This window comes from Notolepis coatsorum, assembly GCF_963971535.1.
Source record: "Notolepis coatsorum genome assembly, chromosome: 13".
NCBI lineage: Eukaryota > Metazoa > Chordata > Actinopteri > Aulopiformes > Paralepididae > Notolepis > Notolepis coatsorum.
Window position 1 is genome coordinate 110,955,513 of NC_140177.1, and position 13,442 is coordinate 110,968,954.

At 45.4% G+C, this 13,442-nt stretch overlaps 1 pseudogene across 1 annotated transcript in view; it reads right to left on the reverse strand.

Annotated features, from left to right (window-relative positions):
• Nucleotides 1-13,442, reverse strand: part of LOC311239460 (dimethyladenosine transferase-like) — a 36,296-nt pseudogene that overhangs the window by 20,855 nt on the left and 1,999 nt on the right. Inside the window, exons 2-4 of the transcript in view lie at nucleotides 12,799-12,891; nucleotides 11,491-11,555; nucleotides 10,718-10,779 (exon numbers count right to left, since the gene is read on the reverse strand). The product of the transcript in view is annotated as a dimethyladenosine transferase-like (transcript). The remainder of the gene's footprint in view (nucleotides 1-10,717; nucleotides 10,780-11,490; nucleotides 11,556-12,798; nucleotides 12,892-13,442) is intronic.

A 13,442-nucleotide genomic window follows, 5' to 3' on the forward strand; every position in this document is an offset into this window, starting at 1 on the left:
CCTCTCTTGGGTAGGCTGGTAACTTCACACGTAACGAGCCGAATGCTGATGGTGGGGCAGAAAGAGATTGAGCCACCAATCGGGCCATGCCCTCAGCTCTATGCTGCCTTAAAGGGAGACGAGGGGATAGAGGATTAGGGGTATGGTGAGGAAGGGACATTTTCTTTTTGTTTTGTTCAGTTTTGTTTGTTTTATTCCTTTGACTAGGCGTATGGTGAGGAAGGGACATTTTCTTTTTGTTTGGTTCAGTTTTGTTTGTTTTATTCCTTTGACTAGGCGTATGGTGAGGAAGGGACATTTTCTTTTTGTTTGGTTCAGTTTTGTTTGTTTTATTCCTTTTTACTTCAAAAAAAAAAAAAAAAAAAAAAAGGGAAAGAGAAAACAACATGTAAGGTTTTTTTTGAAGACATTTTGTATTGGTTCTTTCCTTTAAGAGTGACAGGGGATGGTCTGAGTGGATGGTTTATTTTTTATTATTTTGGTTTATTTTGCTCATGGTCCTGGTCAAACCGGAATGGGAAGGGGCATCGGTATGGAATGGTACGGAGTGTCGGTTCTGAGCCTGAGGAAGCATTGAGAAGAAGTGTTCTGGGGATCGGTTCTGGGGACTGAAGGGACAAAGGGGGGGGCGGCTGACGCAGTGGGCAAGATGGGCACCTCCCGTTCTGGCATGTCGTGACATGTTTGTATAGGACTGGAGGTGTGAAGATGGGGGGGACACGTTGTGAGGTCGGGACCAGCGCCTCCTGTCCCGGCATGGGGACATGTTTCTACGGGGACTGGAGGTGTGGCGTGGTGGTTGCTGTATTGGCAAAATGTGACTTTTGGCAATACGGTGAAGAGACTATGGCGTGGGCATGGAAGGGGGGCTGAGCGATGGACACTAGGACTCAATGTTATGGAAGAGACAATGTCATTTTTTTTGGGGAGGGATGTTCTATGTTTAGTTCTGACGGTCAACTTCTCCTTTTCCTGATGAGAGTCGCGGTTTCCGGCCGGAACTGTGGCTCATTTGGTAAGCGGTGGAGGTTGGGGGGATTTGTCTGTCAGGTTAGGATTATAAATTGGGGTATTTTTTTTGATGTTTTATTATTACTCTTGTTTTGAGCGGTTTTGTGTTTATTGTGAGAACGGTAGTCAGCCTTTGTTGGTCCGTTAGGGGTCCAGTGAATGAAGTAAGCGTTCTTGTTTAGTTAGACATTTAAAATGTATTATATGGCTAGGTTTCTTGTTTAGATTAGGCATTTAAACTTTTATTATATAAATATGGTTTCTCGTTTAGTTAGACGTTCACATTTTCTTGGTTATATGATTTGGGTGGGACTAGGGATAGCCCCAAATGGGGGAATGTTGTGGAAAATGTGTATATAGGGGGGACTAGTTTAATATAGGTCAACTAGAAGTGCTGAAAGACACTAGGGCGACAGTCCGGCTGATGTTCTTAAAACAACTTTAAGTACATGACAGATAGGGACAGATAGACATTTCAGTACATCACATCTTGTTCTTTTAATCTTGTAACATCTTGTTCTCTCTTTCACACACACATATACACACACACATCTCACTCACTCACATACACACACACTCATTTTAATCTTGACTCCAGACTCCAGCTTTATCTCTCTTCGATGTTAAATCTATGTGTCATCTTAATGTTTTATCTCTCTTCGATGTTAAATCTATGTGTCATCTTAATGTCTTTATCTCTCTTTGATGTTAAATCTATGTGTCATCTTAATGTACGTCATGTCATATCTGATATAATATGTCACGTCATCATATCTGTCATGTGGGGGCAGGGCTGGGAAGGTATTATCTGACAAGCACAGGGGTTGGGAGGGGAGAGTGTTTTTGTTCAGCTGTGGTGACCGTCTGCTAGATCCATAGCTCTGCTGTTAAACTTTCTTTCATTAAATAAATTGCCTGTTGAAATTGGAAATATCGTCTCCTGCTGTGTTAACAACTACTCAGCCACAACACTAGCTCGCCACTAGCTCTACTGTAATTCAACACTATCAGTTCTTTCTGCAGTGGTACAACTATCAACTATAGGTTCAAGGAGACTGGCTCTAAGAAAAAATACACAGGCACCGTGATCTACGTTTTACCTTTTATATAACTTAAAAGGGTTCACCAGGTTCAGTACATATTACAACATCATAGCTTCCATGCAATGGTCCACATTTATAGAAAATAATAAATGAAATAAAAAGGGTACCCAATAAAGTCTGTTTTGAGTGCACTCAATTAAACAAAAAGGGAACGTCACCAGCCGACCGTTGGGTGATGGTGAGTGGAGAAGGTCAATGAAGAAGACCACTTCAGTTGATGCAGATCCGTGTTCACTGAAGGGGGTAACAAAAACCAATCTGCACAGAATTGTACAGGCCATCAATAGATTAGCATCATATACTGTAATTATATACCATTAGGCTATACAATTATTTACTGGAACTCACATTATGGCAGGTTTCACATGCATAGCACAGCCTTGCACCATAGCAGTCAACACTAACAATGTATGGCTCAATAACCACAATAACAACCACATTGTAACTCCGAAACAACAATATGCAGCTTGAGTTAGCTAGCGAGTTGACTTGCTAACTCACCAGGATTCTTCCATTTGTTTATCAGTCTTTCAATTGGCAATGGTTTCTCCTCCAATTCGGTCTTCAAGTCAGCTAGTCTTTTCTTCTCTCTTTCTTGTCCAGTTCCAGCACTGTTATGACAGTGAACAGAATCACTGTGTTAACATTCTCCTTTCATCCAATATCCTGACTGGTTTTTGATTACACACTGTAGCTCCATATTAGCAATGAGTAGGAAATGCTAGCTAGCATGAACACGGTATGACTCACCGGAATCCTCTCTTTATCCTCTATCTTTCATCTTCTGTCCAAGTAGTTCTTCTGTCCAAGTAGTTCTATTCAAGTATACCGTTTTGTCACTTTTCTAATATTCTCCAACTGCTCCAATAGTCTGTCTCTAGCTTGCAGCCAGGAACAGTTTTCAACACGCTGCTCACAAGCAGGCTGTACCACGTAAATCTCAGGGGAGCGTCAACAAATTACACTCTTCCAGGGAGCGTCAACAAATTACACTCTTCCAGGGAGCGTCACCCAATTCACAGTCCATAATGAATGTTTCAGCTAGACAAGAAAATAGGCATGCCACCCGTGAACGAACAACCTCGTTACTGCCCCCAGAATCACGGGGTCAAGGGCAAACCCAACCCCGTGGCAAGGCCGTAGCAGCGGAGCGCAAAGGAAGACCCAGACCCACCAAAAGGACTGGACTCCCGGAATGGGGGCCCGGAGAACTCCATGATGCCAGCATCAAGACCCCACCAGGTGGGCACGTAGTGCCCCGCCCCCCACATCGCCAGCGTATTCGGACAAAGGCCCCTCAGCCGAGCGGGCCCCGTCCCCCCAATAGTACACCGCCTGGCACACTGACCCTGCAACAGGCAGTCAGCATGGCCGTAAGCACACAAAAAGGTTAACCAACAGAAGCAGGCAGCGCACCGGGGAAAAACCAGGCAACAGGCTATTAACCCTAGCCTGGAGACTGCGGACGAGACAGGCGCCAGAGGGGACAGCTGAACACAGCCGCACCGGCGGAAGGAGCGTAAGCTGGCGGTGTTGCATGACCAAGCCTCCATTTAAAAACCCCCACCCAGAGGGGTCGAGGCAGAGAAGGCTGACACGATTGGCAGACGTCATGAACGTGCAGGGGCACCCTCAAACGGTGAACCCGGGAGTTGACACTGCTCCAACACACCAGGGAATCAACCACCTTGGTGTTACCCAATGCGGTGGTTGTTCCTATAACCCCTCAAGAAAAAACTCCAAAACACACCTGCGGGTATACACCGGCTATACCGCAGTACAAGTGTTTCAGTTTTCAAAAAAGGGTTAACCCAGGCCTACGGGTCGACGAAACATTACTTCGGACCGGGCCTGGCGGTACGGGAAGCACAGGGTCACCAGAGAAGGTCAAAGACCACCCCCACAGGCCCGTCTTTGCCATGCGTGAGAGAGGAGCGAAAAAGAATGGAGAACCAGCCCCTAAGCACACCGTACTTGGTATTCCCAGGCGGTCTCCCAACCAAGTACTAACCAGGACCAACCTGTGTAGCGGCCGAGATCCGACGAGATCGAGCGTGTACAGGATGGCATGGCCGTAAGCCATTACGACAGTGCTGAGTAAAAACGTACCCAACCAGGGTCTCCATAGCGCTTAACCCTGTGACACCCGGACCGACCTGGCATTTTTCCCCCTGAAAAAAGCCCAAGTCCCTCAGGGTACCAGAACAGCAGATCTGCATCCCCGGCGGACAACGGGTTCAACTGATCCGGACCAGCGTGACCAGAACCAGTCCCGTGCCCTAACCACGCCGACATGCCTACTCCAGGAGAAAGGGCAGATATGCGTGTCAATCTTAACATGAAAAGAAGGCGCCACCCAGACGTTCGGGCGAACCACGCCTGGTGGCCCACCCCAAGGGTGTGAGACCCTTCTACATATGTTCAGATCCATTCCGTCATCATCCCCCAGACATGAACGAGAATCCGTCGATAACCAACCCAGGTCGTGGGATGTGGTCGTCGGAAGAGGAAAAACCCCCATCTCAGTTGCTTTATAAAAACGCTGTTTTAAACTCAAGCAACCAAGGCGTGCCAGTCAGTCGCCTGGTTACAGCGAGCTAGCACTATACGTGCGTCGGGACACACCCCCATCAATGAACAGGCTATTTAAACCTGTCATTGAATCCCCAAGGCGCCCAGGGGAACGACAAGAGGGGTGTGACACTTCCTAACTCCAACACTTTTTGAATAGAAAAGAAGGAAGCACCAACAGTATGTATCCCAGTCTACACAGCCGGGGGTAAAAAATTTTCACATTTTTACATCCCACCACCCTCCCATAGGAAGGAGACAGGGATCCCCAGAGAGACTTCCCACACGAGCTGTACAGATTGAAAAGAATATATTGCACCTTGAGCCATGTAAAAAATTGGTTTTAGGGCTCTCCGGGGAAGAGGCACTGAACCCATACACACTCAATAATCGAATTGAATCGAATACATACACAATAGAATAGGACACCTTCTAGAGCAGTGGTTTCCAACCTTTTTCCCCCCAGGGACCCCCAAACATCTCTGATGAAATTCGCGGACCCCCTCCTAATAAGATACCATAAAATACTTTTTTTTTTTTCATTTTAATAACAAACTGCTTATACACAGGCATATGCATCACAATTAGACCCACTATGCTTCTTTGACTTGTGCCTTCAATCAACAAATCTCATCTTACACCATATGCATTTCAAAATGTTTGGCCAATATTCAAATGCTGTATTCATCCTCTCAAATCAGGCCCTAATGGTGAACGGTTTGCATTTATGGAACAAATCAATGCAACAAATTAAACTAAATATAAGACAGGAAATTCCAATCAGTAGCAGAGAGAATCTGTCCTAGCTGGGTTTAATACCTTTTTTTTGTCATTTTAATAACAAACTGCTTATACACAGGCATATGCATCACAATTAGACCCACTACTATGCTTCTTTAACTTGTGCCTTCAATCAACAAATCTCATCTTGCACCATATGCATTTCAAAATGGTGAATGGTTTGCATTTATGTTGAATGAAGTAAGAATCCACTGCAGTAAAAATATCCTCACCTCGAGTGGTGGTAGTAAGGTTGACTGACATGAGAATGTCCTGCTTCAGATCCTCATTTTCGATATATTGCACATAAACGATGAGCACAGCCTCGTCTGCGACAGTTGTAGTTTCATCAAGTTGTATGGCAAATGGACCCTTTCTAAGCTTTTCTGACAGCTGCTGCTCGCAATCACTTGACATCTTATCAATTCGGTCTTTCACTACATTGTTCGAGAGTGGTACTGATTTTAGTTTATCCGCCACCTGTGGGCCGCACAGTTTCTAAACCATTTTGATGCAGGCTGGTTTGATGAGCTGCTCGCCAATATTGTGTGGTTTCTTTGCTTTTGCAATTAAAAGCGAACACTCAAAGGAGGCTTCGGTAGCCTTCTGTAAATCACTGCCACCCCTGCTCCACGCTACTCTAACATCAACAGGCTTGTTCGCCTTGAGAGACTGTTCTTTCCTCCGAAAAAAGTCCGGATCCTTCCCAACGGTTTCTGGGTGCTTAGACGCCTGATGTCTCTTCAGCTTGCTGGGCTTCAGGCTCGAGTTTGCCAACTTTTCTCCACAAATCACACACTCAGGTCGTTTGTCTGGTCCCTCAGTGAAGCCCATGGTGATGTAATTTTCGCGATTGCTGTAGGTCCTAACTTTTTTTGCAGATGAGCTGCCGTCATCTCCTTTTCGCTTGTCACACATTTTCGCCTCTGGCGGCTGACTGCAGACGAGCCGAGAAAGTTAACTAGCGTGCTAGGCTAGCTACAGAAAGTGATACAGTCAACTGATTCGCGTTTTAGCGGCTACCCGGTAGCCTACTGTTAACGTTCAAAAATCATGTCTAGATGTTTATTTATTTATCTTTATTTTTTATTGTAGTGGAGAGACTATTTATGCTTCTGATGATAAAAATATGCTAATTAAATATTTCTCTAAAAAAAAAAAAAAAAAAAAAAAGACCTCAAATCATCTGTGGTCTGGCGGACCCCCTGCGCCCCCTGGAGGACCCCCAGGGGGTCCGCGGACCCCAGGTTGGGAATCACTGTTCTAGAGGGTCCACCCCCCCCCCCCGTAACGTGCCGAACCGCAACGTGACAGGAACCTTGAAGGACAGGGGGTGTACCCCTGACCGACAGAAACAAGGGGGAGAGGAAAGGTTACCAGTTCACCCCTTTACGACCCCACACCCATGATACGATGTAATGACAAAAAGAGAATATGACAGTCATAGTCAGCTCTATGAAGCGTTTGACAGCTCCACACAGCGCATGAGCCAACCTGCTATCTGATTTTTACTAAGGAAAAAACACAGAATAGAGAGGGCTCTCTAAGAGCCCCGGTCCAACATACACATGTGCTTCTGTGGCCAGTCCAACCCAGTTGTAGGTCACATGACACACACAACCCATCATCACCTACAAAAAATGGCAAAAACACTCTACAGAGGAACGCCGTTTTTCATAATGAGAGAATACATAATTCTCGATTAGTATCGGCCACAGGCCTTGCTAAGCACACACGACAGCGACCAAACAATCTTTTCTTTTAGGAAAATAAAGTTTCTCCAGCAGTTTTAGCACAACCTCAGCAATCAAGCTAAGGGTTACATCGCATCCCTACCACACAAAAGACACAATGTAGTGCACAACATGTCTGATAGGAGGATGAAAAAGTCCCCAGGGAACCGGGGGGAAACACAATCCTCTTATTTTACCCTTAATACGGCCAGTTAAAACAGGAAAACCTGTTAATATGTGAACACACTGTTCATTGTCATCACAGGCTGAGAAAAGAACATTCTTTTACTCACTTGTCACTAAGCATAGCTTCATAGGTTAGTTACCTTAGTTGTGAGTACACGGTACATATAAACACACATGATGTTTCTCACACAACAACCAGATCATTTTCACATCTGTAACAACAACCCGATTTGCACGGAGAAGCTAACTGCCAGTGACAAAAACAGTTCACACATAACTCGCGTCGTATCCTAAATGCATTGCAGCAACACACGTTTTGGGAAAACATCGTTATTCACAAAACATTTAGAAAAGTAAAACCAGAAGACGTGTTATAAGGTCTGGTCAAACCTTGTCCTACCCGGAACGTAGATCAGCGAAGTGCAGACTCAAGACCCCGTAGACAACACAGCCGATCCTGTGTTGCTCGAACTGGGCAGCGTCGTCGCTCCAACCAGTCGCTACAGTCCTCTTTGTTGACGCAATCCCTGTCCAGGCTCAGGGCAGGGTCGACGAACATCCCCTGTCAAAGATGACGTCGTAGTCAAGAGTGTAAAACATGTTATAATCAAAGCACGTTCAACAGAGTAGCATTAAGCTAACGGTCGCCCCAACCGTCGGTCGCTACCGCCCCTGCTCGCGAGACGCCGAGCGAACGGCGCACGCGACCAGAGGGAAGCGCGCGGCGGCGCGCGAGGAGCCGGAGCTACCCCGCGCTGGCCTTGTCCGATAGCAGCAAGCTAACGTTTCCTAGTGATCACAACCGGCTAGCGCCGCAGCTAACAGCTGACTGGCTAACAGTAGGCCCACCTCTGTAGGCCACGCAGTGATCCCAGCAGGCTAACGCCGCAGCTAACAGCTGACTGGCTAACCGTAAGCTAAGCAGCTATCACCTGAACTTTGTACACAATGACATAACACTCACCCAGACAGGCCGCCGTTCTGAAACCCTCCTCACTTTTTAAGAGAAAAAAGAAACAAGATGTCAACACAGCTTTACAACGGTGATTTTACCAACACCCGACGGAATCAGCACAATACCAAACTGGCTTGTGTAGCTGACTTGAACATACTCTCATTTGGATATGAAAGAAGGGGCTTAACACGGGACAGAGAGATATCCACTCGTCCAGAAAACACAGGGATCACCAGTGTTAATGGTCGCGGCCCACTAGTTAAACTAAAATGGCTTCAGACCAAGGTCTTCTGTCGTCTAGGAGACTGAACAAAGGACCCTAGCCTGGGGCCGGTTTTCATAAACATTGTCAAGTAGCCCCCATAGCACTAACAGACAAGTGAAGCCTGCCAGCAAACATAACTCACCAGAACCAGGAACCCACCGCGTCTCACAACAGCGGCGCGTGGAGGATTTTTAGAATGATCATCATCTTCCAGACACTCCAGTACGAAGACAATATCGCCGTATTTTCTCGAAAATAGTGAGAGAGAAAATAAAGATATGATGTCAACGTATCCTTGTTTCCCAAAGCTGCTCCTAATTCTTTCTTCCAGCATGGTGTCAAGTGTGGGGATCTACCGAGGCACTTCTTCCTTGTGGTGAAAGCGAGAAGGATGTTATGGTTTGACACCGACCCCAAACGCAACGACACAAGAGAGTAGGATTCAGAGTTGCCAAAAACAAGGGCTTGTTTATTAAGACTAAATAAACAGCACAGACTGGGAAGAGTTCAAACAAAGACTGGAATACAAGCAAGGATGAATGTTGCTGCTCTGCAGCTTCTCCCGGGATGGTAGTCAGGGGAAGCAGACGCTGACGTCAGAGCCGCTCTGCAGACTTCTCTCGGCAGAATCTCCGAGGTGGTTGCGGGACCGAGAGAGAGAGAGGGAGCGAGTTAACTCAGGGTGCAGGTGGAACAGAGCAGGTGAACAGGAGAGGTGACTTGTACCCGAAAACAGAGTTATCCAAGTGACAGAATCTTCGGTGTAAATACACACTGTGAGTAACGTTCCAAACACAATCCCAAGTGATAGATATCTTCGGTGCAAAATAAACACTGTGAGCGAAGTCCCAAAATACAAATCCAATGTGATAATATCTTCGGTGTGTAAACACACAGTGGGAGATGTTAGGCCAAAATATTATCCCAATGAAACAATCCAAAAAAGGCTAAACGCTGGGTGAGTGACTGTCTGATAAAAAGCTGGAAATCTTCAGTGTTATAAAAACACACGAAAAACGGAATTGGATCAAAGACAGTCATAAAAAACTCACCCAGGCGTTGTGCGTAAAGAGCGTTGGAACAGAATGGAGCGAGCGCGTCGCCTCGGGGAAAGGGTGTCCAAGAGGAATGCTTCTTGAATATCCTGGAGGCAAAGCACAGGGAAACAACAGCAGGCAGCAGGAACGGCGAATGCAACAGAAATATCAAAACGATCCAACAAAACTTGAATGGGGAAACGGGGTATAAATAATACGGGAATGTTTAATTGACAAGCAGTGACAGCTGAGGGATGTGATTGATAAGCGTGTGGACGGGGGAGGACCAATCAACGACGTCTCTGGGAAGAAGCGTGTGAATAGGGGAATGAAATGATTAACAGAAAACAAATGGAAAAGAGCGAGTAGGCTTAAAGGAACAGAGCGAGTAAGTGAGCAAAGGACAAAAACCTCACAAAGGAGGCGAGTGGGTGGCCCCACCCCTGCTTATATGGGTAAGCTGATAGGGGTGTGGTCAGACGAATATTGGGATTAAAGGTACATTTGTGGTCTTTATTCAGTGCGCGTGCACATATGCGAGATAGTGCAGACTAGTGATGTCGAGCGAGAGCTAATACGAAACAGAACCACCATTAACATCAAGCTTTAGTTTGCTTACTTAAGATTACATTAGCTTTTAGTTTTTAGCTATGCGACTTACTGTGAAGCACTTTGGTTGACAAGTGTCATGTCTAAATGTGCTATACAAATACATTCGATTGATTGATTGATGTGTACTGGATGATGTAAAACGTAGTGCTCCATGTGTAATGTAACTAGTAATGTAACTTGTTTACTGACCACACTGTGTAACTAGTAATGCAACTAGTAATGTAACTTGTTTACTGACCACACTGTGTAACTAGTAATGTAACTAGTGTTTACTGACCACACTGTGTAACTAGTAATGTAACTTGTTTACTGACCACACTGTGTAACTAGTAATGTAACTTGTTTACTGACCACACTGTGTAACTAGTAATGTAACTAGTGTTTACTGACCACACTGTGTAACTAGTAATGTAACTTGTTTACTGACCACACTGTGTAACTAGTAATGTAACTTGTTTACTGACCACACTGAACAGAACAGTGGATCCTGTAGTTATTTTCCAGCAGCTTCTCCACAGCTGTAGACCTGGAGAACCAGAGCATTAGAACCAGGAGAACCAGCAGAACCAGAGCATTAGAACCAGGAGAACCAGAGCATTATTTAGAACCAGGAGAACCAGAGCATGAGAACCAGAGCATTAGAACCAGGAGAACCAGAGCAGCATTAGAACCTTTTTCAGCATCAGTGTCGTCTGCAAAATAATTGATCATTTGATTATTGATTTGCATGCCAACAGTTAGATTTAAATGTATTGTAATCATGCAGCACAAGTACAGTACAATGAAAACCTCTTTAAGCCCTAGCCATATTTTCAGAAAATTCGCCTAAGAATACATACCTAAATGGAAGATTGCTCCACTTCTACAAGGTCCATTTGCATGTTCTTGGTATCTATCTAGGGACATCTATGGATATCAGGGAATGCATTCCCAGTGTCAGAAATATTGTGTCTATTACTAGGCTTGCTTAAATTGTGATGAAACAGAATATGAATTATGATTTTTCTTTGCATATTTGACAGTGAATAACACCATGCTACGAATTACCAGACATGAAAAACTGCCTGTATTTATGCCTTTATACTATTACCATACCCATACCTGTACCCCCCCCCCCCCCCCCCCCCCAAGGGGATCAATAAAGGACTGTCCAAAGATGTAATTTTCTGGAGAGAAGGGATTTAAAGAGCCAACAGATTCTCTCTGGGGTAACGTTATACTCATGACTGGTACTTACTTAAAAGCTGCGTTGAGCGTCTTGTTCTTCCTCACGAAGGCGACTCGGACCAGGCCGTCCCACTCCTGGTGGAGGAAACCAGAACATTAACCGTAACATCCCACTCCTGGTGGAGGAAACCAGAACATTAACCGCCAACAGTTAACGACCGGCTCTCGTTACATTCCATGTGGACAACCTCGCCTCCAAGTTGCAACAGAAAATTGGCTTCTATACAGAAACAGAACCAGCTTTCCTTTGATTAGCAGGAAGAGAGTTTCAAAGCAGTTTTCTTATCAGTCGACTCTGGTGATGTAATTTATAGGCATGCTGTGGCCTCAACCCCTAAATCCTTGGACTCTGTCTATAACTCTGCCCTCAGATTCATCACTAATGATAGATACGACACTCATCACTGTGTCCTTTATGAGAAGGTTGGTTGGTCCTCGCTGATGGAGAGGCGCAACAAACATTGGTATTTGTTCATTCTTAACTCATTGAGCGCCAAAAACGAGATATCTCGTTTTTGAAATCCAAGCATTGAGAGCCAAAAACTAGATATCTATTTTCTCATACTAGACACTCGCGCGGGCCTTGTGAGTGTAGCTTGGACCTGCAATGATGATTGAATCCCGCCAGGTGGCAGTATTGCCTACCTTATGAACATGCATGGGTCAGCTTAGTGTGGGCCGCCCCACAGCACCCAAAGCACTAGGGAGTAGGGACTCTAGTAGGAAGCGAGCAGCAGTGAGTAGGACAGCCAACTAACGTTCGACAATGGTGATCGCCTAGAGCGAACTATTGGATATTATGAAGAATAAGACAAAACGGATTATATGGATGATGATTATGGACGATAAAGTGCGATTCCACCAGACTATGTTGGACCCAGTACTTCTGGTAAATCATAAAAATACTATAGTCAAACTGGCCGATGAGGAAACCTATTCGGCTCCGTCTATAGTCTGGCCCGAGCAGACTATAGACGAAGAAGACAACAGATGATGGACATGTACTACACAAGACTTCAGGCTATGGACCCAAGGTGTTTTTTCAGTTGAAGTTCAAGTTCAACTCAAGTTCAGACCTATGTTACTCTATTTCATTAGCACTAAAAGTGATCAGAAACTTCAGAATGTTATCTTTCAAAAGAGACCAGGCCCATGCATGTGCTATAAGTATAAAGTATAGTATTTTGGTTTGCTAAAAAAGTATGCATAAATGGAAATGAAACACCTATGACTCTTTGTATGTGACCACCATCACTCGTTCCCCGCTGGGGGAGGCGGAGCCTCACCTGGAAGTTGACTGGAGGGGGCGGGGCCTCACCTGGAAGTTGACTGGAGGGGGCGGGTTCTTGGGCTCGATCCTGACGACACTCGACTCCACTTTAGGAGGCGGCCGGAAGTTATTCCTCCCCACCTGAGAGGAGAGAGCAGAGAGGCGTTTAGAGAGAGGAAGGGTTGAGTCAGAGGAAGGTTGAGTCAGAAGAAGGGTGAAGTCAGAGGAAGGATTGAGTGAGAGGAAGGGTTGAGTCAGAGGTAGGGCTGAGCCCAAACGTTCGAACCTTCGTTCGTTATGTTGGCATTCAAATTCTAAGAAGGTGGGGCTGTGGGAGGGGGACGCAGACTCTGGACTCCCTGGAGGAAGAGCAGTCGTCCTGTGTCACTATTACATCCCTATTACATCACCATTACATCACCTGCTATCAGAAGAATAGACAGTGATGTCTACGAGTGATGAAGAGGATGAAATGAAACTGAACATTTCATTGCCCCGGAATAAAAAAAAGTGTTTACTTTTATTTTTACTTCTTAAAGGGGAACTCCACTTTTTTTGGAAATTAGCTTATTTAACATCTTCCCTGGAGTTAGACAAGAAGATGCATACCTTTTTTGTCTCTGTGCGTGCATTTTAGCTTTGGGAATAGACTCTCCGTTAGCATAGCTTAGCTTCATCACTGGAAGTGAGGC